We start from the raw sequence: 27,541 nt of genomic DNA on the forward strand, positions 1-27,541 counted from the left end.
CTCATAATTTTATATAATTGCGTGTCATCCAGGCCAGGCCATGTCAAAAAAAAATCTGAATGTTTTTACCCTGGCCATTACACATTTTATAAGGCCACAAATTTAGCTACATAAACGACTTCACTTTTGCTGTGTGATGTGAGTGTCCGTGACTCTACTCAGTTCGATTTTACGATTTATCATGTTTACTGTGTATTGATCAATATAAATAGGATTTGTAAATAAAGAAACAAGCAAAACATACCTACCAGGAAGTGCTAAAATAGACGTCTACTCATTGGATCTTATGCCTCACGTGACCCATTACATGGAAATATCAGAGTTCAAGATGGCGATAGTGATTGAGAAAAAGATGCCGAATGACTAGTGGTGAATGCATGGTGTTAGTTTTAAGAGCTGGATTTAACGACTGAATTGTGAGTATGGAATTGATAAAGGAAGGTTTAAAGAATATGTTGGCATGACTGAATTGTTTGTTATGATTTTCGTTAAGTTGACAGCGCTTGTTAAGCGAGACTGCAGACGTGGGCTCAGCAGCACTCGTCGGTATCTTAAATACGCATATACATTCAATGCATTGGTCATTGACTGTGTCAGTCAATATAACAAATCGCACTGGCTCTGTAATGCAATGGCATACAGGCATGCCATTGCTACCTAGTCTAGACGAGACTGCGTGGAGATTTCTGTTTACATGCATGATGTGGTCATTTTTATTGTATAATAATGTGTATGTTAATGAAATTCTAAATTAAGCTCAGTTTTCAGCCTGCAGTGAAAGTTGATTGTAATTAAATTGTCAATAATAATCAATTGATTGTGATGTCATGATACACACTATAATATAAAACACAGTCTCACACAGACATAGCAATAGCATGTAAACTAAAAAGACTAAGTTCAAGTTACCGTACTAAGATTATAAATGAGCGATTTGCATTAAAATTAATAGATACCAATTTAATTAGAGGTTAATGACTGCGAGTCTGTGTATCAGTTGTAAAAATATCTAAACATAGACTGTACTTTACCTTTCCGTTCACAAACACTTGTAAAGCCTAAAGGGGGGCCTGATGCAGAAAGTGGGGGGGGGGCTGAAAAATTGTTTTCCTCGGGCCTGGAAGTTGGTGCCTTAAAGAAAATCACCTTAATTTTGTTAATTGTAGAACATGAATTTACACCATTTTCTATGCGGTTGATGCTTGACGTACATTTTTCCCGTCCCAAGGGGGCACCCCTGAAAATAATTATAGGACAGGCCCCCTTTACAAGTATTTATGAACGGTCCCTTGGAACTGAGGAATATCTCGAGGGGCGCAGCTACAACCTCATGGAATATTCCGAGGTCCAAATCACAATGTTCATGATGTTTTGATGTTTCATAATACCCGAAAAATAACTGATACGTTACAATGCAAAGTCATTAACCTCATTTATAAGGGAACAACCCAAAAGTTTGATGAAGCCCTATAAACGAAAGTCCTTTCGTTAGAAGGCTTGTAATCCACCTCCCCCCTCCCCTCTAACGTAAAGTGTCAAATATCAAATATTCCAACCTGTATTCATGGGATACAGGGCGGTCGCTAACTCGCTGTGGTGGGTGAGGTTGTGGAGGGGGTGCGACAATGCTAGGATATTGATCACGTTCATGGGAGAAACAAACATTTTATTTTAAAATATTTTTCTTCATACTTTTTTGGCACGAAAAAAAAATCAAAGTGCGGTACAAAAAAAATTAACTTACAATTTGCAGGTTGCACATACTTCACTCTATATTGATTTGAAATCATTTTGAAGCAACCACTGTAAACCTATAAAATGTCAATACCGGGTACCGTACTTTTCGAAAATACTAAAATCTTAAAATTATATTATTAAGACACCCCTGGCCAATTTTTTGCCTATTTTTGCATTTTTCTCAAAAATTATAGCGCATTGGTGGTACGGTGACAAGTAAGATATAATGTATATTATAGGGGCAAGGATTACAACTACTGCACTGGAAATTTTGTTTCAACACAGACAACAGTTGTGGAGTTACAGTCAAAAATGAGGGAAAACCAATATTTGATCAATAAATCAATAACTACTTGCCGTGAGTTGCTAAATTTTCAGTGCAGTAGTTGTAGTCCTTGCCCCTATACTATACATATCTTACTTGTCACCAATGCACTATAATTTTTGAGAAAAATGCAAAAATAGGCACAAAATTGGCCAGGGGTGTAGTACCCCCTTAAATTCACAGACACGAAATGTACAATTTGAAAGCAAAGAGTGCATTCACAAGCATTCCAATCCACATGACAACTGACGTTATTTACTATGAGTCTACAGTCTATGCACTATTAGGAAAAAAAATCATGAATGAGCTACATAATGGTTTATTGGGCAGCCCATTACTAAGCTAAGGTTGAAGCTTCTGCAAAGTATGTGCATTTTACATGATCGATGCTTTGCACATGTCTGATAATTATATAGCAATGTTTAGTTGTCACTCTCACTCCATACATTTTCACCAGAACATCTTTTATTTTAATTTTGGGCCAAACCATGAGATAATTTCAGAAAAATTTGCAATTTGCATTTTTCAGCCTGAGTCTACTACATGTAGTTGGTAGCTTGAAAGTCGCGACTTTGACTGAGTCTGCGACTTTGGGCGATAAATTTCTTTTTTGAGGTTGGATTCATGGATTGACATTATATACCGTACATTAAAAACAATGTATGTTCATGTACCGAGCAAGGGTGAAATTAAGTGGGAGACGGGAGCCGTTTGGCCCCCAGAAACTCTGAAATGGCCCCTGGTTCCATCTCAATTGTAGTTGACCAGGGACACTTTTCTCACAAAACTGGCCCCTGGATAGTGAACCAAAAATATCAAATTCAAAGCAACTAGTGCTTTTTTTAAAACTCATTCAGCACATCTTTATTTTTTATTGGCCCCTTGGTAATTGGAAATGGCCGGTTCCTCCCAATCTTGGTAAACCAGGGCTGCTTTTTTGCCAAAGTGGCCCCTGGTTCAAGCTCTCTTATTTTCACCCTTGGTACCGAGGTGTATCACTTACATTGCATTTATTAGAGGTTAATAATCTTATAGTACTTTCTGGTACTAGGCATCGCTGTCATTTGTTTGAATGGTGTCAATAAACATCTACTTTTAGTGTTACTAATAATTATAACTAGTTACCCAACAATATGTAGGCCTACATGTATGTGTTACTTTGAAGGTACAGGCTCCTTCATACAATTTCACACCAATTTTTTGCATTGTGTTGCAGTAAATCGGCTGTAAAATTTGGTCACTTCTGCTGCAGTTCCCACAAGTTACAGGCCAAACCAGGTCACTGCATCAGGGCTGTAAAATTTACTTTAAAAGTTATCCGGATATCGGGTTCCCAGAAAAATATTCAGAGTCGCAGAGAAAAATCATGACGGAAATATATTCTATGATCTTCCCATCTATGACTTGGAACATTTTCTGGAAACACCATCAATCCATCACTCTTAAAATATCGGTCAAAAATACATAGGAAGCTCAGGAGCTAAAAATGCAAATAACAATGCCTTAACATAGTAAGTCGGCATCCTGATTTTTGCCTGTGAAAAGCATCACTGCATCAAACTCGGGAGCTTCCAGGGGTGCTGCCTCCTGGACCCCCATCATGGTTTATCCCTGGACCCCAGGGGCCTCACACCCCACTTGCTAATAGCCCAAAAGCCCAAATTGGGGCAACCTACAATGTACAGTGCATTTCCTTTGTGGTAAAATCAATGCACTGCACCTTGATGGATGCAGCTGCTACTCCGGTTAAATTTGAATCAACTTCGCTGCAGCAACATGAGTTAATGCAATGTATACAATGTCAATGCATGGAATTTCTATGATAGAAAGTACCGGTACCTGTTTCTCATGCTCAGAAAATTAATGTTGGCTTATTTTGACCCCTGAATCCAGGAACTTCCAGGGGCCCTGCCTTCCCACCCTGGAGAGCCACCTGGACCTCTGTCAGGCAGTTACCCCTGAACCCACCTATTTTACAGGGTCAGGGACTGTCCTTTGAGGAGATCAAGAGCAATCGCTCTTTACTGCTCTCCTTAAATCTGATAGAGAGTGATTTTTAGCTCTCCTTAGTTGACTATTATCTCCTTACATTCTATTGTAAATGCTCTAAACAGCTCTCCTTGAAGGCTCCAGAAGAGTTATTTAATGCTCTTCTTCAAATTCCAAAAGACACTCCCTGCAGGGTGCAGTGCACGATTTGGACAATCACTCACTTGCCTCAGTCGCCAAAATGCATTCCTTGACATGTTGAGGACTGAAGACCTAAACTCAACCCATAATGCATTATGTCCATTGCTGCTGGGTATCTGGGTCAAACCATGTCAAGGTCAGCATATCCCGAGCTCATTATTCTAATGTGCTGTGCAATGGGGTCAGGCCCACCCTTTTTAAATCCAAGGCACCATGTATACTGAAGCACACATACCTCACTCATTTTACACTATTGGTAAATCGTGCCGTACTAAAAAATACTTACCATAGGCCAATGATTGTGGCAATGGGGAGAAGGAGACGGGGAGAATGCTACTTCAAGTTTGACAAGACCTACATGTAGGTTTTATAGACGAAAATGCAATTTTGATTACTGTACTATATGTATTCGTTCCATTAACCACCCATGCCCCTATAAGCCCCATCTAGGGACTTTACACAAGCTAAATGAGGTGATTCTTACTTCAAAATCGTATTTCATTTTCCGGCGGTCGCCAATTGCCATTTCAAAGCATGATAAACAAACCTGGACACATGTTCAACACAATATTTTTGAGGGCGCACTAAATAAACACTATCAGATGGTGATGGGTGACTATTCAACAATGTGAAAAATATATTTTTGGAAAGGAAATGATTTTCAAAAATCACAAAAGTACATTTTTTACCCCAATTTTTTTTGCAAAAAGTTAATGCTTTGCTCACATATTTTTTGAGTTATCTGTCACAAAAATTGTGCAATGTTGTCAAAAGTGAACTCTGACAAATCAAATGTTTTAGTAAAAATATGTCAAAATTATGCACAAAATGCCCTTATATTTTAAAACGTTAAAACTTTCATGCTTGTAAAAGTTGTATCTGTCTGGTTCTTGGTCTTAATTTGCATCGTTTTGCACCAATAAATCCAAAATGTCTGCTTTTATAGTTTGTTCGGCTTATATAAAGCCAAATTTGGCCATGTGCGCATCAATAAAGTCTCAACTCACGCTTACGTAAATTCACATAAGCGTGTGCCAGTCACGCATTACGTAACGCACAACTACAATGTAGCGTAAGCATTGCGCCCAACTGTGTGCATGTCATTCTCTATCAATACGCAGTGTTATGAGTCTTTATTTTTTCCGCCTTATATAAACCGATTAAAACCGAACAAACTTTAGTGTGTCAATATTCAAAGGAATTTAAATCTGAGTGACATTTTGACTATTTTAAACATACACATTTTCTGCCGTTAACTTTTTACACTGAATGCGACCTGACTGCATCGGACGCAATCACAACCTTTTGCATGAACACACATTCCTGATTCATATTTCCCGCCAATTCACTTCAGCTGTCTTGGACCATGTGACTATAGAAAGAGTGAAGTAATGATTTTTAAATCAAGGAAAAAGTAAAGAAAATATTAATAAGTTGTATTTTATCCATTTCAAGTGAATGAATACATCTTAGTTTAGTGTTCTTAAATGTCAAGAAATCTCAAATTCTGGTTAAGGGCGATTATGTCTCCCCTTATTCTGCCCTTAAGGGCTGGGGTATGAACGTTTGGACAGTATTTATTTTGGGACATTAGAGCACATCAGACATATCGAATTGCATTCTGAATACGAAGAATGTCATTCTCATATCAAATAATTTTGATTTTTTGAAATTGCAATGTAATACACATTTTATGGCAAATCATTAAAATTGATATTTTTGATATTTAACAGTACTTGAAGTAAACTTTATAAATCTGATGATTTATACTTAAAGTGTATGTAGGTGGGATGAAAAGCCGACGATCAATTGAAAATTTTGACCTTTCAGTATTGAAGATATGGATTTTTTTTCCCAAAACACCAAAAAAAATTAGGTCTTTTTGGGAAAAAATCCATATCTTCAATATGAAAGGTCAAAATTTTCAATTGACCGTCGGCTTTTCCTCCTGCTACATACACTTTAAGAATATATCATTAGATTTATATAATTTACTTCGAGGACTGTTATATATCAAAATTTGAAAAATATCAAATTTTTATAATTTGTCATAAAATTTGTATTATATTGTGATTTTTAAAAATGAAAATTATTTGATATCAGAAAGACATGCTTCAGTATTCAGAATGCAATTCGATAGGTCTGAGGTGCTCTCATATCCCACAAAAAATACTGTCGAAACGTAATAAACGCTCATTTTAGATCCCTTAAGTTTAAACCTTGATGAAATACAAATTAGTTCATTGATTCTATACTTTGATCAGCTCGTAATCGGCGGGCCTTGTAACATCGCGGATTAATATCAAGATATTTTATTTTGAGAACTGTCTCGTGACATCTCGCAAGAAGCATCACAAATTATTAATTCAAGCCCTATACCTTGTGTAGTTTCTTAAACACCAAAATAAAGACCAGACAGGTCAACTAATAGCACTCTTAACGTGGGTCTACTTTTCTGCGTACCGGTAGTGGTAAAAGCCTAACATTTCCCGCCTATTACGAGCTGATCAAACTATATACCGTATTTCGTCAAATAGTCGCCCCCTCAAATAAACGCCCCCCACCACTTTTTTCAACCAAGATGTTAAAAAAATTCTGATATTTCCATGCTATCTTGTGTAGTAAGCTTACCAAGTTGCCCACATGGTTAATAATAGCAGCAATAAATGGCAAAAATCTGCATCGGAACACCGGAAGTGAACCAAAAGTCAGTGTCAAAAGTTCATAGTTCGTCATTTTAGCGTGACTTTTAAGCTTACCTAATGATTTTAACGGGAATTGTCTTGCTAAAAATGACCTCTAATAAACGCCCCCCTTTGGGAAAATGTAACGCCCCCGGGGGCGTTTATTTGACGAAATACGGTAGTGAGGTTACAAAGATGGTCATTGCCAATTATAGGTCTCAAAATGTTGACTATTAGTATTAATAATGTTCATCACAGTATAACAATACAACATCATGGCCATGGTCAATCAATGCACATGACTTAAATGAATCATTGACTGAACATTCATTGATCGCCAGTCACCTGATCACATCATTCAATGAACCTGGTACTGGTATAACTTTGCATGTCACTTGAAGTTAGTTGCTGTTTTAACCTGAATTTAAAAGGGAATAGTCCGATTTTCTCTCCTTTGATTCTAGCATCATTCAACCAGATAAATTAAGAAAATCCCCTTCCTGTTCTTCAAAGGCAAACTGACCAGCTGAAAAAAGTACCTGGTTGGTGGTGTTGCACTTCTTAATTAATGTACATTTTATATACCATCATGACCTTAAAAGTTGCATGGGGTCAGGAAAACATTTGCAGTACTTTCTGGTACATACACCACAACACTTATGTTAAGCATTTATAAAAACATGCTGGTTGGTGGTGGTGAATCCAAATTGTGGGTTATCAGATAATGCCAGGTAAAAATACAGATGCACTAGAAAAAGAGGAAAGTAAACTGGTTACCAGAGGGACCCTAATCACTTAGTTGATGAACTCTTTAAATTGTTTTTCTCTCTGAGCACCATATATTTGTGAAGTTCAAGCAATCACTTGTTTTGAGATTATTTAAAGATTCAAATTTTATTCTAAATAAATACTTTTTGAACTGCTTTAAAAGTATATCCTTTCCACCTGGTTTAAATAACATCGGATCAAAATAAAAGTTCTTCTTGGAGTGTCGAATTCTGCATTGTCACATAAGAGATGAGTGGTAATCCATCCTAAACATGTTTATATTTCAATCCACAGTAGTCATGCACCTAAGATGATTGCCGTCAGACCAAGACAACAACGCAAAGAGTGAATGAAGTGCCAACTAAAAATAGACAAGCAACAATAATACTGCTGATATTGATCAATTACGTATGCCTAAGAATTCTGACGGTTAAGTGTTGCTATTTTGGGATGGGAGCATTACATGTATTTTAGCTAGATTTCAAAACACTTCAGAGAGCACCTTTTTTTTACGATGACACTTGCGACCATGTTAAAAAAATAACATTCTTTGAAAGAAGGTTTATTTAGCTTGTGAAAAGAGTATTGTGATATATTTATGTTTCATGTATGATGTAGGCTATGGTCTATCATGAGTTCAGTTTGTGCAATTTCTTTCAAAATTAAGCTTCTCATTATCATGTACAAAAGTACATTCTGGGACTTAAACCAAATACCCTAGAAATATATGTACCATATTTTCTTTTATTAAAACCCCCTAATAGTAATAAATGCCCCCACTTTTTTTTTGTTTCAATCATACTGTTCCGAATATGCTGCAAGTACCATAAAGTACCTGCATTTTTGAACATGCAATCGCTGTTTTCATGATCTCCATGTGTGCGTCCATTGTTATCTACAGTTTTTGTAGAATTTTTTTATTGTTTTGGAGCACAGCAGCACTGCCAGAAGGTACCAGCAATGTTTTTAATGCCCCCTTTTGAAAAGTACAACACCCCGAGGGTGTTAATTGGATAGAATACAGTGCATGTATTACTATGCTAACATGTAAACCACATTTTCAAAGAAATCTCATTACGCTTCACAACATACACACGTTTACATACAGTACACATCTTCAGTCAAGGAACCCAACAGTGTCCAAAGCTTGCAGATATTTTAGAGTCCAATGTAGAATGTCACAGTGCTTTCTAGAGCTGTTGTCGACAATAGTGTTGACAAAGCAATTTTCCTGATTGTCGACAAGCATGGACCAATTCAGGTCAAGCAAGTCGTCATCAATAATATTAGAGATAAGCTTATACCCTCACCAGTATTTTTAAACATGAAATAACTGCATTCAGTCTTCTTTTTTCATTCTTTTGTGGTGCAGATTATCTTTCCATTACAATTTCTGATGCTGCGTATATATGGTAATATTTTGATGTAAATAAACGATATATAACGTTGTGTCAGAACTTGATTTTTTTATTTTCATGATGTATTACTTTGTCGACAATGATTCAACATCTGATGTTGAGATTTGACAATTGTCGACAATGAAAATACTATACAACAGCCCTAATGCTTTTCTTGTTATCTATTTGTTTTTTCCAGCTTAAAAGCTTATTTTCATCAAAGTAAAGTTAAAGCTGTGATGCTCAGCTCCAACTTCTAATAGGACAAAACTATGGGATTTTTGTTGCACAATTCCAGAAATATATAATTAGGAGTTCTGCATGTAGACTACCCCTTTTATAATAAGGGGCTGTGCAATAATTATGAGCCTGGGGGGAGGGTAAAATTGGGAGGGGGCAAGAAATTTTGGCAAGCCAAAAGGAGGGGGGGGAGCAATTTTTAGCAAGCCAAGAGGGGGGGGGGTCAAGCGATTTTTGGCACACATTGTGTTGATGTTTATTTTGCTCTAGATTGTAAAGAATCAATCTACTTTGTTAATAGTCATTTAAAGTACAAAAATATTTGCCTTAAGGGGGTACTACACCCCTTGATAAATTTGTGTCTATTTTTGCATTTTTCTCAAAAACTAATAACACACTGGTTACAAAATTTATGTATATTATAGGGGCAAGGAATCCAATTACTACACTGGAATTTCAGTGACCCAAGACAAGCGGTTTGTTATTTATGATAAGAAATAAGGTACCGCTAAGATGTACCTCGCTTCCTATTATATATACTGAACCGCTTATCTTGAATCACTGAAATTTCAGTGCAGTAATTGGATTCCTTGCCCCAATAATATACATAACTTTTGTTACCAGTGTGTTATTATTTTTTGAGAAAAATGCAAAAATAGTCACAATTTACCATAGGGGTGTAGTACCCCTTAAATAGAAAGTAAAATAAATAATTCATGCTGCTACTTGTGTAAGTAAATATTGCATTTAATTTGAAACTATTGTGATGGAAAAATGCAACGTATGTCTTCCTTGAGGCAGTAATTTAGATGTTGTTTTTTATAGTCTTTAAACATATGGATGATATAAAAATATGCATTTTCAGAAAAGAAATGACGCAAGGAATCCAATAACAGATTCCTGCAAAAATGAGCAGTTTTGAGAATATCACAAAATTAGATTTTACTTAGTAAGTACTACACCCTGTGGTAATTCGTGACTATTTTGCATTTTTCTCAAAAATAATAACACACCGATAACAAAAGTTATGTATATTATTGGGGCAAGGAATCCGATTACTACACTGAAATTTCAGTGACTAAAGACAAGCGGTTCAGTTTATATGATAGAAAATGAGGTACATTCTAGCGGTACCTCTTTTCTTATCATAAATAACAAACCACTTGTCTTGGGTCACTGAAATTCCAATGTAGTAACTGGATTCCTTGCCCCTATAATATATGTAACTTTTGTTACCACTGTGTTATTAGTTTTTGAGAAAAATGCAAAAATAGACAAAAATTTATCGAGGGGTGTAGTACCCCCTTAAAAGGGCATTTCGTGATCCACAGCAACAGCATCATCACCCCCACTTTTTTTCAAAAAAAGGTGAGATTTTTATATCACTGGAAACCTCTGGCTACATAATGTTTATGTCCAAAAAATTTCTTGCAGATTAATTCGTTTAGCAAATATATCGTGAAATTTGTATTTCGTTTGTCTATGGAGCAGTGTAAAAAAAAAAGCGCAGTGATTTATAGTGCGCTACGCACAGGCACAACACCTCTGCACAGTTTACTGGTTGTCGCTGACCACTACGGCCCCACATTCCATTCCATTAAACAACAATTCAGGGACTTTGCTGCTTCAAGAGCATACACCCTAGACATTCCACAAATAACCTTCAGAACCAAGATCAGCTCCCGTGTTTCAGACGGGTTACAACAAGACAAATTAAAGTTCCTTGTCCAAGGGAATTTCAAGCGAACTCAATTTTTCCACGAGAGCTTACACATAATCATGCATAACTCGCAAGCACAAAATAGGAATCAACTGAAATTTTGGGAATAAGCTTTTTTCGTGGATATCTACTGAAAAAGTCATAAAAAGAGGATGCTAGGATCACAAAATACTCATTATGACATTTTTACGTGTCATCTGCTGAAGTTTTTCATCCACAACTTTTAAATGTGATGTGGAATTTTTATCAAATAAATTTAAAAGAAAGTAGTTTTATTACATGTATGTTAGAGAAATTCCAAAACTACTTTTTTAGCACCCAATCCCTGATTGCTCCAGGGAAAGGGAATAATCACCCACCATACATGTCAACTCAAATTTGTACACATTTTTTAAACTGCATTTTATAGCCTATTTAATCATATCGTAATGTGTTTGTAAGTGTAAAAATGTGTATTTAGTGTCAGACACCGTAACGCGTAAGTTTATTTGACATGATTATTTTACCTTTTTACCAGGCATTTGTTAAAGACAATTGCATGCTAGTACTAGCTCTATGCATGCTCGCTCACCCAATGAGACTTACGCCCATCCAACAGCAGAGATAGAGAGCTGCTAGTGCTACAATGCAAGTTGTGTTTATAAAAATAGCTGTGAAAGCATTATAAATGTATTCTGTTGCATCGATCCCCAGGTAAATGTTGAGTGAGTGACACAATGAGATGCTATTCTCTGCCTCTGCTCGGCTCTCTCCAGGGTAGTGCTATGGCTTAGTATTATTGCACCATAGATAGATAGATAGCCTTGCAAAGATGAGTTTTGTTGTACTCGTAAGCTATTTTTGAGTCGGCATCCTTGATTTGAACTTTGCAATTTTAATGGGTATCTGTCAACGTTGCAGTTAGGCATTAACTATGAAAAAAAAAAAACACAGGGAGGGGTTTTTGTTTGTAAGGCAATGTTCAAAACACTTGAGATGGAAGAATTTCAAATGTTGCATTTAAAGTCTTATCTTATGTCTCGTGCATTGAGCTGAGGTAAGAAAGTGGTGGAGTGAGTTTTAGCACAGACCCTAGAAAATCTTTTTTCTAGGGTCTGTGGTTTTTAGCTTGAGAATTGCAAGATACGTTGAGTCCATAGATAGTCTACAATGCATGAGAAGCATGCTTGCTTTACTTTTTCACACAAGTTTGTATTGTGAAACTTGAAACAGTTGGTCTTTGTAACCTTATCTCTAACTGTACCAAACTTTAAAAAACCTCAATTCTCAAAGCAGATGCAAGTGCGGGTATCCCACATGCACGTGATGCGATTGCATCATCATGCGAACAGGCATATGGGCACGAAAAGCTCCGGGTAGACAACCATGGCTGTGCACGTGAGGGTTCCCTGGTTTAAAACCGCATACAAGAAAAAAGTTTTTTCTTCTTCTTTCTTTCTTCCTTCTTTCCTTCCACCTCACCAATATAGGTTAGAGAGATTACCAACTGTGATTTGCCCAACAAGAACACTTATTTTTTTAGAACAGCCCATTAGTCATGGGTTCATATGGCCTGACAAGAGTTAAAGTCAGGGTTGACGGTATTTTGTGTCGGAATCAGGGTTAGGGATAAGTTTAGGGTTAACTTAGGGTTAGCGATATAGGGTTAGTGTATAGAAATAGGGTTAGGTCAGGACTAGAGTTATGGTTAGATTTTGGGTTAGGATTATGTTTAGGGTTATGTTTAGGACTTAGGTTAGGGTGCAGTTAGGGTTTGTAACTAAGTTATTGCTTTTCGGTCTAATGACACTTTGGACTTTCGACCTTTAACCTAAAATTCATGAAAATTCAGATTTTTTTTTCATTTTGGAACCAGCATACCATTTTTCATCAAGAATGTGGCAGTGACATCAACTTCATTTAAGCGGTAAGTTTTGGAGTTTTACCAGTCCAAATTTGTTTCGCACCTTTGATGTAAATTGTGTTTACATTTGGACCTCTTTTTGCAATTGTGCAAATTGCAGGCAAACGTAACCTGCATTTTCCCCCTCTATTTTATTTTCCCTTCCCTTCTTTTTGGATTTGGTGGGTCGGTCTTAGAGGTGCACATGCACCTGTTCGCTCCAGCCATTCACTGGACTTTTAAAAAAAAACCTGTTCCTTTTATCATATTGTGGAATTTTTGATGTAACTTATGTGCAATATTAAATCTTTGTAACTCTGTGCCAGTGATAAAGAGTAACAAATAAATGAATAAATAAATAAAATAAAATAAATATTTTTTTTTCCAAATACACATAGGATTGTTGAACATTGCAACTTTGTTGCTACATGTAGTGTGATTTGACAAAATATTTTGCACAGAAAATGTCTAAAATCCCTTTAATGCATGTGACTTTTTTTCTTTTTCATCAACTGTGAGACAGCTGTACATATGGGAGCTGGTATTCAATACATGTACCACCAGTCAAGGAAATTGTTATTTACCTATGTTTGTCATTTGCTGGTAATCTCAGTCATATTCAGCAACTCAATTGCAACTTCTGTTACATGTATGTGTATGAATGTGTTGAATGTTTAACCCCAACCTCCATGCTCTGTTCAGTCTGTTGATCAGTAGATCTATATATTTAGGTCACAAAGTCAGCCAACTTGAAATTTTTACAAAACATAAGTTAAGCAACCTTTCAATTGATACAAGAATAGCATCTGGTATTTTGGTTTCAATTTTCAATTTGCTATAATTAGATGTTCATTTAACTTTCGGTGCACACTTCCTCATACCATTCTAGGTTCTAGTATTGTTATCATGCATTGCACAGAAAAGGTTTATAACCTTGACTCCCTTTCTACTTTTTGAAGAGAAATGCTGGTTTTGAACCACAGACCCCTCAGGTGCCAACCACGTTGAACCACCAGACGGGGGGATCGCAAGCTATGCACGTAACCGCCGACCGGCCAATATGTATGAGTTTAGGATTATGCAATTGTATCACATGGAATGCATGGAATGGCAGTTGCTTTGTGATGTATTGTTTTTTTTTATGGAGAACAAAGTAGATTTATTTAATGAAACAAATAAAACATAACACATACAGAACAAAAGAGCCATGACAACACCAAACATATGAATTAATTAATAATTTTGTGTATACTAGTACTTGTATTGTACAGTAATAGAATTGGATCCATTATTAATATTGATATGCAAAATTAAATGTTGGTGGTGATATGTATGGATGTATGTTGATTTTTGTCATTTTATGAAAGTTGGCATAAAGGTTTTAAATATCAAGCTAGAGTACAAGTGAGAAGGCTCAAACATAATATCTAATTAATTAATTAACTAATTAATTGATTAGAATTAATTACGAGTGGTATTTTGAGATTCTAGCATCCTCTTTTTAAGCTAGGATTCAATAGATAACCATGAAAAAGCTCATTCCAAAATGTGATTGTTGGTGTACCGTGTATTTTTGGTGTACATTTGTAAGATGTTTTTGTCCCCATTTGTCAATTTTGTGTCCTGTTTTTAGCCATTTTACCTCTGAACAATTGGGGAGCAATTATCCCCGCGGCTCTCCACTGGCTATGCCACTCCCGATGCCACCTGGTAATATGACGTATGTTAATAATCCAGGAAAATTATGGATCTATGTTATCACATACCAGTAAATCTTTACATTTACATCATATGTGATGCTCCATAGATTTTAAATACCCATATTTAAACTCTATGGATGCTCTGATGCTCAAAAATGAGCTTTTAGAGACAAAATTGATATGACTATCACTGTAAGAATGAAAATGGCTTAATTAAGGGTAGAGGAGGTATTGTTGGTCGAAGCAGCCAAAAATTGTTGTTCATTATCTAAATCAATATTATTGAAAAATAACACTTTGATGTTTTGCAAAGTTCATTCTACAAATCATATACTTTGAAAACTTGCTTGGTTATAGTTGTGAATGAGTTATGTACGTTTTACAAAAGTGTTGTTGTTTCAGCCCTCTTTATAACTCTTAAGCTACGTGCACAACGGAAAAAACACAGCACACAGCGAAATTTGTTACACCCAATTAACTTTTTTTTATTTTGGATTTGCGGAAATAGCTGAAGCAGTCAGAGCACCACACTGATGCACACACATGTAGGAATATCTACAAAAATTTCCCATTGATGGGGAACCAAAAGGTGGGAACGGAGTCTGGACATATTATTTGATGATTTTGATGGTGGATCCCACCTGGGGCACCACACCTCCAAATATTTTCCGGACACGACCATTGAAACACACAAAAAGAAAAGGTCCAGACCCTGATCCCCTGAAAAACATGCCGTACCGGCTGAGCACAAGGCTGCAAGATATCTTGCCAGCCCACCCCCCCATCCGGAGCGGGACTGCATAAAAGACCTGGCCAGCTGCTCCAGACCCCACCAGTCGGGGAACGACCCACCAACCCCTCCCCAGCTACAATACTGGGTGGGTTGGGAGGGATTTTCAGACGAACTTGACTGCTTCAGCCGAAAAAATGAGCAGGGAAGGAACAAACAGCGCGAAAAACCGGACGCTCGCTAACACGAGATCCGATTGGCCTGAGCCAGGCCAAGTCCTAAGGCAGCCAATCAAAATCGCTGATGGAAAATTAATAAACCCCGCCGCAGTTACTACCTCACAAGGGTGACATTACTGATATGGCAGAGGCTGGGACAATTAAGCTAGATGCCTTACTCCCCCCGAAACAGCAAGAAAAATCCCAGCCAAAAACGAACCCAAAAAGGGGAGACCCCATGAAGCCAAAAACGCTTTTGAATAGACAAGCTATTAAAAACTGCACATAACTCAAGAAACTACAGGACTTACAAAAAATATATGATATTTGAATTCTTCTACACACTCGCTATGAAATGATCAATGCAATTTTTGCCAAAGTTCACTACCATTTGCAAGATGCTGTGAACTACCAAATCGCAACAGTTTAAAATAGTTGCTAACCTTAAATTGAAATATTTGGCACGGCATAATGGTGTTTCTGTACAATAAAGATCTGAAACTGTTATGACATACTACATGATTGCAGTGACATGGATCATGTTTGTTTTCTTTTTAAATGGTGAGAAGAATGTCAAATTTGAGCGTAATACTACAGCCGATGACATAAAATAATCAGGTACAGCTGATTAACATTAGACTCGGGGCGGGGGAGGTTGCGGTTGCAGATGTGCTAGCACAAATAGAAATTTATAACAAGTTGAACTTCTTCTGTGAATAACTGAATACAAATATCCAAAGTTTATAAATAAAAACATACTTTGACTGCTCAGTGCCAGAAGTAGGTAAGTGCAATAGCTGCCATGTGTGTAAAATACTACAAAATACATGTGTAAATTGACAAATGTTCACAGGGTAGCTATTGCACTTAACCACTTCTGGCACTGAGCAGTCGACTTGTGCTCAGAGCTGAACACCTCACTTCACCGCTATATTTTTTTGATGTACATGTATGTGTGTTACCGTCAACTAAGCCGTTTCAACTGCTCTGCACCTCACTTCACCGCCATATTTTTTTGATACATGTATGTGTGTTACCGTCAACTAAGCCGTTTCAACTGCTCTGCAAAAGTCGCGTCCATTCACTCCCCATGTATTTATGGGGAGGCGCTTTTATGACCTTCAAGCTGAAGGTCAGGTTTTAATGACATGTGCCCTACTTTGTAGCTTATTTCAACAATTATTTTACAATTTAAATCGCTACACTATTGGGCTATTCCAGTCAGTTTTCTCAGCATAGAAAATACCAAATTTGCCTTTTCTTTAGTCATTGGAAGTTGATTTCCCTGATAAGAAATCAAACTTTCAGATTTGTTTCATCAGGCGTGGCCCCTGGAACTTATTTTTTTGGAACAAGGCACTTGACTGTGACAGCAGAGTCGGAGCGAAGTGCCAAAGTTTTGTGAGCTGAGGTTCAAAATAAGAAGTACGTAACCAGGTAACCTGGCCAATTTTGTGCCTATTTTTGCATTTTTCTCAAAAATTATAGTGCATTGGTGGCAAGTAAGATATGTATATTATAGGGGCAAGGACAGCAACTACTGCACTGAAAATTTAGCAACTCAAGGCTGGGTTGCCTGAGGATATCCCTCATTACCCTGCATCATCACCCATCAACCTTTGCTCAGTTGAAACACATCAAATGAACAATTCAATACTCATAAACTTCTGATGTGGGTTTAAGTTCTGTTGCCTACAATTTGTACAACTTTCCCAAAGGTGGAGGGATTAGGGAAGGGAAAATACCACACACAACATAGTTTTTGTTTTGTGTACACATGCCTTCAAAATCTGTGATTAGACATCAATCCGTGGGCATCAATCCCAACTATGACCCCATTTACACAGAGAGAAGTCTACTTCAATTGCGACAATCAGCGTGTTTATACTGAGCGTACGGCTTTTTGACCCGCTATTTTCCGGGCACAAAATACCGATCATAATCCGGCCACCATTACCCAGCTTGTTTTTACTGGGACCAGAAAGCCGTGTCTCGCATTTACGATGCACGGCATTTTTTCCTGTAAACCGAATACGGAAAACAGATTTGACGGTTGTATCCTAACTTGAAATGTCTACGCATGGCAGCTCATGGCATATGACCTACAAGTCACAATTTAGTGTTTTCGTAAAATACAAATTGCATTAATTTACCAGTGGATCTAGTAATTGGCTATTATGATAATTAATTTACAGCCAAAATATAACCAACTATAAAGAAGTAGGCCTAGACTAAGTAAAGTCATATCCATTTTACTTCATCAAGTTCATCAGTGCGAGTCACACATCATGCCAGTGTATATAATATCAGAAAGAAGGAACCTACTACATTATAGGCCTAGGCTAGACTATACAAGTATAGAATATAAATCGTGTTATTTTTGCAACACGCATGACCTCGACCCGGCAACCGATCACACGGCTCGTTTCTACTGCACGGATTACACGCTTTGACCCGGCATGATCCATCTCAAGAGGTGGATCATGAAAGGCGAGCACATGACCCGGCATGACACGGCAACCGATTACCCAGATCGTTTCTACTGGGCTTGTTACCCGGTATGACCCGGCACGGCACGGCATGGCACAGAATTTGGCCCTCAGTAGAAACACACAGATTGAATTAAGATGGCGACTAAGGATCAACATATTATTTGTTGATATGGCATTTACTCAGAAGTCAAGTTAGTCAACTTCAAAACAAATTGTGAATTTGACTTCTATGCCATCACTTACTCATGCATCAAATAACCATTAAATATGAACTCGACTTCTAAATTATAATTGCATCTTCGTTTACACTGCGAAAGTCGAGTTTGAATACGGATTATGATAAAAGTTTCTTCGGGTCATCATCCGAAGTCGACTGCTGAAGCCGAGTTCAAAACACGGCGACCCTGTTTACACACAAACGAAGTTGAGTTCAAATTGGACTAAAGTTGACTTCAGGCTCTGTGCCCAGGCTCTGTGTAAATGGGTCTATTCTAGCACAAACTAGAAGAAATGAAACCTTGAATTTAGACAAGATAGAATCAAAGGAGGAAAGGCAGAATAAACTGACCAATTTAAATATGGTCATTTTCACGGTAAAGGGTGTAACTTTTGATTTTTAGGGTCAAAATTTCAAACCACTTAAATATGTTTCTGTTTACTGAAATCATGCATAGAAGCAACTTAAATTCAAGTAAAATAATGTTTCAAGGCTTAAACCTTTTGATTTCTAATAAAAAATTTGACATTTGCATAACATTTTGGTTAAAATCTAAGAAAAATGTATTTTACATAACCTCAGAAAATTTTGACATGAAAGCTGGAATACATGTGAAATTCCATTCCAAAGTAAGTCAACAGATATAAGTTAAATTTTATACCATGTTTTGCTATGTTTGTAATTGCAGTTTTGAAAATTTTTAACATCAAGTGTCATTTACAATGGAAATTTCCAAACCTTAAACATATTTTTTAAGTTTTAATTGGGTTCCTAAAATAATTTGAATGTCTAACTTCATGTACAAATACTACTTGATGAAAGGAACCTCCCATCCAAGTTTCACAGAAATTGGAGTTATTTTTTAGAATTGGCAATTCAAGCGATTTGTGTTTCGGAGGCTTCAGTTAACAACACAGGTGATCATAAAAGTAAAATATTTAGCTAACTACTACAAGTTGACATAAAAAAAAAAGTAAAAAATATCACAATTACCAATTTTCATGCTTTGCTTCTAAGTATTGAATTTCAGTTGTGACAAAAATTAAATTATCACAGCAAGTCATTTTTTTTTGTTTCGAGGCTTCATGTTAACAATTGTTAAACATTGCAGAAGTAGTTTTTTGAAAACAACAGTGTTGGGATCATCTAAGCTGTTATTTTCTTGTGTGTATTGAATCAATGATTCTATGCGGCAGATATTGTAGATTTATCACACATTAATTTTTTCACCCATTTGTTAAGTATGGTGTTTTTTGCATGTGAAGCCTCCGAAACAGGCTTTTTAAGGTATCAGTATATTTTTCAAACATTAACCATAATGTCAATTTTTTTTTAAATTTATGACATTCTGCACATATCAAGTAATAATTACAATGCAGATATCAGTATGAAACTCACCAATTTAGATATATGCATAGATGATAATTAAGTTTACTGTTGTTTCGGAGGCTTCATTTGTTTCGGAGGCTTCAATTGTTAACGGAAAGTTTGTATTGGGTCCCATTTTCAAACGGTGATATATATCTCCACGATTTAAAAACATGTGACTTGAGGATCTACTTTTGCTACATTTTGATAAATAGATTGGATGAGCTCTTTTATTTATATTTGCACAAGCTTGCTGAACAGTTTGTTTCGGAGGCTTCAAAAAAGTTAACGGAAAAACGGCTATTTGAAGTCAAGATTTTATAAACATTTTAAAAGCTTGCAAATCGGCTAATTTTTGTTACCCATTTCAAGTTAAGATAACAACTGTTATAAATCAAGAAGAAGTGAAGAAATAACCAAGAATTATGAACCAAAGCTACACCCACAAAGTTTGTTAACAATTGTTAACGGAAAATGAAGCCTCCGAACGACAAATATCGAAGTCCGGTTCTCAAAAATACAGGGCCGTTCACAATTAAATCTAATGTGGCAGTGTTTACTGAACATATGACTGTACTTTCAGGATAAGAAAAATTATCCATGAACTAACTGAAGAAAACACAGGGTTTTACAAAAATGTTACTGTTTTTTATAGTTTTTCAAAATGGCAATATTAAGTACATTTAAGCCTGCTAAAACTGAACGCAGTAACTCCCAAAGCTGATTATGCTACCCAAGGTAGCTGCTAACTAGATGACTTATGTGGCCAAAAATTATGGAATTCTGTGGCTTTCTTAGAACACTACGGATTAAATTGTTAAAAATCCAAAGTTACACCCTTTACCGTGAAAATGACCATATATGTATGACATGAGATTGACGTTGTTTTGAAAGCACTACAAGTGTAATTGTAGATTTTACACAGAATTTGAAGAGTTTAAGATTTCATGGCTCCACTCCAGAAACATGTTCAAAATATTGGTTTAATACTTCAAAAGTTGTAAACAATTTGGCATCCTAGCGGTAGTTGCATATATATGTTTGAAACCAGTTTTGAATCAGGTCCTTGTTTTGATTGTTTTGCTTTTGTAAATAATACATGGTAAACAATCAATGAATTAAGGGTAAAATTTGCAATTGAATGTGTTGTGGATACTAGTTACTCTAGAAGTAGTGTTATGGTAGCGGGCAGTAATGTTACGCTTATCAGTAACCGGCGTTTGACTAGACCGTACATATCAAGGCTATATGAGCGAGAGCCGCTATTGACATGTTCTCTCACTTGAGCAAGGTATGCTAAAAATAGACACAAGCTAGTGTAAACATAGGCTGTTATTGTCAGAGCATCTGAGCCTGCCAAACCCGCCTGACTCGATGAAACTGCTCCTCAGGCAGGGTGATAGAGGAAAAAATATGGGGGACTTGAGAACCGTAGTGACGACATTATACGTCTCGTTGGTGTATACGATATTATGATGTGTTTAGTCACACGGGGGGCGTTTGTCTTGTGAGGAACTCCCTGTGGATGTATTGAAGCATAGTATTTTATGTGGTTTTTGTGGCTCGCACCCTTTTCACAGTGAGATGTTTTGGTTTTTGAATAATCAGTCTGATTATTTGCTGGGATGAGTGAAAATGGATGATAATGTGTGCGTGTGTGAGCAAACGAGCGCAATATATATAGACAACAGAGCTTGACTATATAAGTAGCTAGGTGTTTCCAGTTAGGATTTGTGTGTCTGAGTTTGCAGTCATGTTGGAGACATGGTGAGTGCAAGTGTAATACATGCTGTGATAAATCGCGTAAAGAAGCTTTAGCGGTCAGAAGGGTGCATTATTGAGTATTCGCACTACTACAGGTTGATGCACAATCATCTTGGAAGGGAGGGAGGGGAGGGAGTGTGAGGGCTTCAATTGCTGTGATGTGATTGTTATCAATCTCGGTAATACTTTTGATTTAGGTATGTATAGGTGACAAAATTTGGAGAAAGGGAATTTTAAAATAATATCTCTAAATTCCAACCACTGACCAGTCTGCTAGGCTTGAATTTGTAATATTAATGTGAATTTTATGTTATTGGAGTTTTGACAATTGTAATCAAAACTAGAATGAGAGTTGTAAGTGATAACATCAAAATAATATATTTGTCCATCTTCTGTAGATGTAATCTGTGATGTGATGTGTACACATCAGCTTGCAATGTTTAGATTCTCTATGTGATTGTGTAATGATATGTACAAACAGGGGTCGAAATGAGATTGTCTGAAGCAAGAGAACCTTCTATTGAAAATTGCTTTGAATGTGGCTTTGTCTTGAACCAGGGGCAATTTCACATCAACCTTAGGCAAATGCAGAGCAAAAATGAATGCTGTTCTGAAGATGATTGTGCCTTTTAACCTGAGGCAGTTTTCAATAAAAAGTTGTCCCTATAGCAGTCATGCCAACTAGTACAGTTTCACCGTATTTTGTATGGTAAAACATGAAAAATACGGTGGTACGGTCTACTCCCGAAAAATATGGTATTTGATAATCTTGACCAAAATAATAATAAGTCATGCCTCATAAAGATAAACTGCTGCAGTAATAGACTACCGATCTGAATTGATATCATTTGACCTGTTGAATTGCATGGTAACGTAGCTGTCATTTGATTGGTTGATATTTGTAAACATTGCATCAATTTGGCCTTGTCCAATCGGCACGATTGTCTTAAAAAGTATTTTGGCATCGTAGAGGCGAGCTCTATGCTGGTTCAATGCAACGAAGTACTTGTGGTGTGTGTTTGTGTTTGACTTTTCGTTCATGTGGGACACCACAAACGTAAATAATGGCATTCAAAGATGGGAAGAAACCTGGAAGAAAACAATGTTTTAAGGACGAATATGCTGTGAAATGGAGTTTTCATTGTGAGGAATAGGAAAGACATTCACTGTGCACTTTAGTTGCACAATACATGATTTGTAGGAAAGGTACAATTTTACAAAAATACGGGTTTGGGGTGCAAAAATCCAGCAGAAAAACAGTTCAAAATCAGAAATTCTCAATTTGAGAGCTCATTATGGACATTTCCATGATTTTTCCTTCATTTAATTGGATTTCCAGGCTTTTTATAGGGCCATTGGCAACTGGAATTCCAGTCGTTTTCAGAAAGCAGACTTGGAAATCCAGACATTTCTTTGATTGAAAAGTTACTCCTCTATAGGGGGTGTGCACTTATTTTCTGGAATAGCCCAATAATAAGACTGGTCTATTTTTATGTCCATTCTCAATTCAACCACTTATATAAATAAAAGTTGTTTGATATATAGCGAAGTAACTAGATAATGGTGTGTGCCCGCTACATTTTGATTGCCTGTGCATCTTCCGTTATCAATTATCTAAATATATTTCATTTAATTAGGGATGAGTTTGTGTGCAATTATCACATCTCTTGACCAATAAAATATCTGATGGTTTCTCTGATAATATGGTGTCTATAGGATAGGCTAAGAGTTATGTAAAACATTTTGGAACTTGTGTTAATATCAATTCTAAAATGCATTTCATTTGTTTGCGATGTTTCTGTTTCTGACTGCTGAAATTATGTAGGCCTAACTCTTGTTTTCACTATTAGAGAAGTGGTGTAATGAACTCCAGTGAAAACATAAAAGGTCAATTTTTTATTTATAATTTGGTTTCATGGTCTGGTTGTACAGAATTTACATTGTTGAACCTTCTTTAACTTTATGATCTGATGATGGTTATAATATTATACATAGTTGGTGGAGCATTGAAATGGTAAACATACAAGGGGCAAAGTTCATGATTAGGAGCATCTCCAGTGGCAAAGTTCAATAAACTCCATTCAAGCATATAGCTCAGAAGTTGACCTCAAGTTGAGGAGTATGTGTTTTTGTACCCAATACACTCAAAGGTGATTCTCTGCATGTGGAAGCTGATTGGGGTGAAAGAACTGTGCACTGACAGATGAGGATGTTTAGGATCCTAGTGAAAGTTATTGGCCCAGACATGTATTGTGACTGCTCAGTCACTTGGAATCCAGGTCTAGGATAGTCTTCATCACAGCCAATTTGTGCTGGTAGTCACTATTAAAGGATGACTCCGGCAATCACAACATTATGCCTTATATGTTAGAAAGATTATTATCAAGCACGAATCACATGGTTTTATTTGAAACAAACTCATATTGACCATCAAAACGAATAAAAACAGCTGGCTCTCAACATGCGATATTCAAAATTCCGGCACCAAAATTGTGCTCAATTGTTGTCAGCCTTCATTGTATTACTGGGACGTTATTGCACCGGACAATGTTGGCAATATGAGTTTGTTTCAAATAAAACCATGTCATTTGTGCTTGATAATTAATTATTATTAATTCTTTTAGTTATTGTGAGCTTACCTGATAAGCAAATTTAAAGGTAAAGGAGTTGAACCTGCATATTTTACAGGACAGAGTGCCCATCTCTCTATCGTTAGCAATTACACCAGACTCATGTGGGGGGGATCACCACACCTCCTCCACAGCGAGTCTGTTACCTTCCCAGCATTTAAGAATGCCGGTACCCATTTGTAATAATACTGCCAACTATGGAATTATGACAATTGCATGTGGTGATGCAAGTTGCAGTCTTACTTCCAGGTCCATGATCTCTCTCACCATGCGTAGACCTAAGAGAGGTGGATTCCGGGTCAAACTCACAGAGGAAATAAGATTGCAAATCACAAGTGAGGTTGATTGTCGCACGCTTTTCGCGAATATTAAACTAAAGTACAATTTTACAAAAATACGGGTTTGGGGTGCAAAATACAGCGTTTTGGTTGTCTGAGTTGGCATGTCTGCTATAGTCATGAAGATTTTCATGGGAAGCAGGGGCATTTGCAAGTTCAGCAGGAATTTATCCCGGGTTCCTGCGTACAAATTGGTATAATTTTATAAGTGTTAAAACTAGGAAAAAACCCATCATTGAAAACCAGCATTGTATTGACAGTATTGTAATCAGCATGTATATATTGTATGATATAGTTTGAAGGTTTTCCATGTTATTGTTATGTTTTTCTTTGTTGCTAAATTGTGTTCAGGAATCATACATGTTTGTATCTGTTAATTAAAAGAGTAAGGACTTCATATGGTAATGAAAATACCCAATCAGTTAGCAAACTCACAAAAGCCTCACATTTGTTTAGAAAAATTTCTTTTATATTGTTGAAGACATGTATGGAGATGAATTTCTTTTCTCACATTCAAGTTGATTGAATGTTCACATAGAGAGAGAGAATGCTCATTTGACTAGCTCTATCATATGGCCAGGTATTGAAAAAATGTGTGATTTTGTGAGGAGATAAAGTAAAACAAAACTTCCCATGATGAGAGCAACATTTCCCATAAATCTTGATTATAAAGGTTTCTTTTTCAACAGACTTTCCCTCCAAATGGAATTTCCTTGGAAAAGCTGGAGCTTATGATTTTAGCGCCTCGAAGTTTGGATGCTTGTTTCCTTTTCTTTCTTTCTTTCTTTACTTTTCCCCAAAAATATTTTGGAAAATATATGACAAGATTCATGATTTGACCAAAGTTGCAACTTGAAAATGTACACAACACTTGGAACCATGTATACTGGCCTTTGGCACCCCAGCAGGGACTGTCTTTTGGAATTTGCAGGAGAGCATTAAATAGCTCTTCTGGCGCCTTCAAGGAGAGCTGTTTAGAGCATTTACAATAGAATGTAAGGGGAGAATGGTCAACTACATGTAAGAAGAGCTAAAAATCACTCTCCTATATCAGATTTAAGGAGAGCAGTAGAGAGCGATTGCTCTTGCTCTCCTCAAAAGGCAGTGCCTGCCCCAGGCATATTTTTTGTATTTGTGTGACAGAATAAAAAGTGTTTTTTAAATAATGGAAACTTAACTTGTGCCACAACAAAAATCGGGACAAAAATGTCGTTAAACACAGAATTAATTAAATTTTAACATCCTTAAATATGCCTAAATCCATTTTCAATAACTAACTGTACAATGAACAGAGGATGGTTACCACTCAAGAAGTCCCTCAAACTGTAAATTTAGGATGACTTATGTGCATGAATAGGGGGTCAGGTCTTAAATGCTCACAAACAGACTTTCGTTTTTTCCACGACAGTAAACCTAAACCTACCACACCATACGTGACCATACACTGGGGGCTTCCCCCTGGAACCATAGACTGTAGACGGGCCAAGCACAACGGTCAAACTCAAACCAAGGGGAGTTAGTTTTATAAGTCTGAACATGGATATGATTTACTTTTAAATATATTTTAATTAAATGATGTAAGCTCCACTTACTCTGCATCATGAGAGATACCACTTCTCAGTGGCATTTATGTAACAATGGGCTATTCCAGAAAATAGATGCACACCCCCTATAGAGGAGTTTGGATATCCGGACTTTTTGCCCAGTCCTTATTTTTGGAAATCCAGACTTTTAAAGTGTCCAAAGGCGAAAAAAATCCAGCAGAAAAACAGTTCAAAATCAGAAATTCTCAATTTGAGAGCTCATTATGGACATTTCCATGATTTTTCCTTCATTTAATTGGATTTCCAGGCTTTTTATAGGGCCATTGGCAACTGGAATTCCAGTCGTTTTCAGAAAGCAGACTTGGAAATCCAGACATTTCTTTGATTGAAAAGTTACTCCTCTATAGGGGGTGTGCACTTATTTTCTGGAATAGCCCAATAATAAGACTGGTCTATTTTTATGTCCATTCTCAATTCAACCACTTATATAAATAAAAGTTGTTTGATATATAGCGAAGTAACTAGATAATGGTGTGTGCCCGCTACATTTTGATTGCCTGCGCATCTTCCGTTATCAATTATCTAAATATATTTCATTTAATTAGGGATGAGTTTGTGTGCAATTATCACATCTCTTGACCAATAAAATATCTGATGGTTTCTCTGATAATATGGTGTCTATAGACCACTTGACATCACTGTTTATCAACAAAGGCGAGGGACTCGTCTATCGATATGCTCGAATGAGCCGCTACACTGTTCAATGGCTTTCCTGTACTATATAAAATGTGGCGGGCGATTTAAAATGCGTGCCCTTAGCAGACTACGATGCGTCACGCACACTGCAGGGCAACGAACAATGGAAATTGCCATAATGCGCGCGCATACTGCCGGGCAATGACGTCACATGCCAAGTGGTCTATAGGATAGGCTAAGAGTTATGTAAAACATTTTGGAACTTGTGTTATCAATTCTAAAATGCATTTCATTTGTTTGGGATGTTACTGTTTCTGACTGCTGAAATTATGTAGGCCTAACTCTTGTTTTCACTATTAGAGAAGTGGCGTAACAAACTAACTCCAGTGAAAACATAAAAGGTCAATTTTCTATTTATAATTTGGTTTCATGGTCTGGTTGTACAGAATTTACATTGTTGAACCTTCTTTAACTTTATGATCTGATGATGGTTATATACATAGTTGGTGGAGCATTGAAATGGTAAACATACAAGGAGCAAAGTTCATGATTAGGAGCATCTCCAGTGGCAAAGTTCAATAAACTCCATTCAAGCATATATAGCTCAGAAGTTGATCTCAAGTTGAGGAGTATGAGTTTTTGTACCCAATACACTCAAAGGTGATTCTCTGCATGTGGAAGCTGATTGGGGTGAAAGAACTGTGTACTGACAGATGAGGATGTTTAGGATCCTAGTGAAAGTTATTGGCCCAGACATGTATTGTGACTGCTCAGTCACTTGGAATCCAGGTCTAGGATAGTCTTCATCACAGCCAATTTGTGCTGGTAGTCACTATTAAAGGATGACTCCGGCAATCACAACATTTAGCCTTATATGTTAGAAAGATTATTATCAAGCACG

General features: G+C 36.8%; 1 protein-coding gene across 1 annotated transcript in view; it reads left to right on the top strand.

Moving 5' to 3' along the window:
- Positions 1-310: 310 nt before the first annotated feature.
- The window catches only part of LOC140150838 (histone deacetylase 4-like), a 130,898-nt gene continuing 103,667 nt past the window's right edge, over positions 311-27,541 (top strand). Inside the window, 1 exon segment of the mRNA XM_072172981.1 lies at positions 311-416. The gene's annotated coding sequence lies outside the window, so the exon portion shown is untranslated.

The sequence above is a fragment of the Amphiura filiformis genome, chromosome 4 (genome assembly GCF_039555335.1).
Source record: "Amphiura filiformis chromosome 4, Afil_fr2py, whole genome shotgun sequence".
NCBI classification, from domain to species: Eukaryota; Metazoa; Echinodermata; class Ophiuroidea; order Amphilepidida; family Amphiuridae; genus Amphiura; species Amphiura filiformis.